This window comes from Chelmon rostratus, chromosome 20 (genome assembly GCF_017976325.1).
Source record: "Chelmon rostratus isolate fCheRos1 chromosome 20, fCheRos1.pri, whole genome shotgun sequence".
NCBI classification, from domain to species: Eukaryota; Metazoa; Chordata; class Actinopteri; order Chaetodontiformes; family Chaetodontidae; genus Chelmon; species Chelmon rostratus.
Window position 1 is genome coordinate 13,412,113 of NC_055677.1, and position 2,672 is coordinate 13,414,784.

The following is a 2,672-nucleotide window of genomic DNA, read 5'->3' on the forward strand; positions in this document are numbered from 1 at the left end:
TGTTCTGTTTCCAGTATCAGGACTAGGATTAGGCTGCATTTGTGTGGGGCAGCATATCATTGCTAAATTTTAGTGACAGTGCAATAGAAATGTGTTCTATTGTTTTTGTCATAGGCTCCTTAAATGTAGTCACCTGATTGCAGATACTGGTAAGTTTATTCATACGAGGTGTAGCAAAACCAGAACTTCGCTCCCTTAACTGATTGATGGAGACGGATTTGCTCCACCTGCTCAATTGCTTGGCCTCAAAAGTCACAAAAGAAAAGCGCAAACTCTGAGAGAAACTCTGTTTTGTCCTTGGTTTGCCCTTGAAGCTATTTCCTCTACCTGCTGTGTTCATCCAAATTAAGTTCTCCAGAGGCTTTTTACATAATGGAGTGATTCTGGTGGATTTGTGTAGCTTATCCCTACACCCATTCAAGTCAGCATGGCAATATCACAAAATGAATTCAGTCACAGGTTCCTTACAGTGATGAAAGAGAGAGAGCCAGTGGACGAATGGTTGTGTGTGTCGGTGTGTGTGTGCGTATGTGTGTGTGTTTTCCTGTTATTATTAATTGTGTTTGACAGCCTGCAATTTCCTCATTCTCTCTGCAACTGGAGACATCTGTTTTTCATTTAAACCTCGCAGTCATGGGGGACCCCTCTCAAGACACATGCACATCTGCTCACACACACACACACACACACACACACACACACACACACACACACACACAGCACAAGAAGGCCAGACTTTTTGCCACCAATACGGAGATGTCACATTTACTTACCTGGCAGGGGAGATACCATGATCAAGAAGGTGGTTCACCCAGGGCGAGGCTCCAGTTGTGCTGACCCCTGCGAATTCCCCAAATGTGGGAATCTCGACTGCATAATTTCTGGTAGTGGGGGACTGCGTACATGCTCTCCCCTGAGTTTTTGGGGGCAGCTGTGGCCGTGGACAGATCGGAGGCTCGCAGGTTCCGCCACCGGACTTGCAGAAAAATTTGAGTGTGGTGGAGTATTCCCTACCCCTCCATTAGCTGGCTGATGTGTCCTTGAGCAAGGCGCTTAACTCCCCAATACGCTCCCCGGGCGCTTGATTGCGGCCCACTGCTCCTGTGTGTGGTTCACTGCATGTTGCATGTGTGTGTGTGTCTTCAACACTGATGGGTGAAATGCAGAGAGTAATTTCCCCAGTCGTGGGATTAATAAAGTAAATAAAATTAATTAATTTTAAAAAAAAGGTCAAATGTGGAAGTGCACAAGAAGACGGAGCTTGGGAACTGACAAGTGAGAAGGTAGAAAGTTTGTTGAAAAATTTTTGCAACTTTCCAAATTCACATGCAAGGAATGAAGTACAATAGGACTGTAGGTTCCTTCTAGGCCTTAAAGCAAGTCAAAGTCAGGTAATTTTGAATATGAAACTGTCCTTTTGCATTGTCTTTCCACATAACACATCCTACACAGCACCTCCAGGTGTGACACTGCATATGAAATAATTAAATGTAAAACCTTAGTGCTGGAGCCATCAGATTTGATCGAAACAACAACAATTTTACCTCAGCATCAATTCAAGAGAGCCGGGACAAGCAAGGACAAATGTCAGGGGACTAAAACCTGAAATTGCTCCATTAGCACATGACTCACACACTGACTTTGTGGACACTGTGGCTGAAGAGATTTGATGTGGCGCTTGTGCAAAAATCACCTCATGTCAAAGCTCAAATTAGAATTCCATCGTAGCCTTTCACTTCATTCTTGCGCTGGGACACATTCAGTTGTGTTTTCCCAAATGTTGATGAAGGTTTGATTAAAATCCCACCATGAAGGCCCACAGTAAAATCCATCTTGCTGATGCCGATGTTCTGGCCTGTTCCTGGATAATTATAAACTAATCATTGGCTCAACCGGGTCAGTACATGGCCAAATTAAAATTAGGAATAGCTCCTTGGCAACAGCATGTTATCTGCGTTAAGGGAGGTGTGAATGTGAGAATACGGCCTTTCTAACTGAACTAGCACACATGCACACTGCCTCACGGGCCTACAAACCATTACACTGTATATTCTTCATGTAAAGGCAGAGAGGATAGTTTCCAATGCCCTCTACACAAGAAGATGGGAGATATGCTACCAGAGACAGCCAGGTAGAGGAATGTCTGTGTATTGACTCACGTGTTTATTGAAGGGAAAGCTACTAGCCTCAATACCTGCACCCACAGTGACTCTGGGACAGGTAGAAATGATTGTATACATCATCAAGGCAGGTGTTAACAGTGTGGTTTTAGAGAGATATTTTTATAGCCCATATACAAATCACATAAATGTTACATTAGCAAATACTTGCTAAGATAACAACACATTTTAAAATGGATTTCTCTTCCTACACGCCTCACTTCATTTCATGACAGCATGCAAAGAAACGTTCAAATACTTCACACCTGCTCTGGTATTCCAACACAGTTAACAAGACATTACCATTATTTATTCCATTATCTCTGTCAGAACTACACTTTTGCTGTTTAGTGATAGTGTCTTTGAAAAGGGCAATTTTTTCTGCCGACTTTCAACACTTCTCACAGCGGACTTTTTGGCATGCTGTTGCAGGAAAAGCGCAGGTGTAATTAATAACATGGACAACGAGGGCATTCTGCGCAGGTGAGCTCCTTCCAGGTGTCCTTGTATGAT

General features: G+C 43.3%; 1 pseudogene; it reads left to right on the plus strand.

Moving 5' to 3' along the window:
• The first annotated feature begins 765 nt into the window (after positions 1-765).
• LOC121624322 lies at positions 766-916 on the plus strand (annotated as a pseudogene).
• The last annotated feature ends 1,756 nt before the right edge of the window (positions 917-2,672 follow it).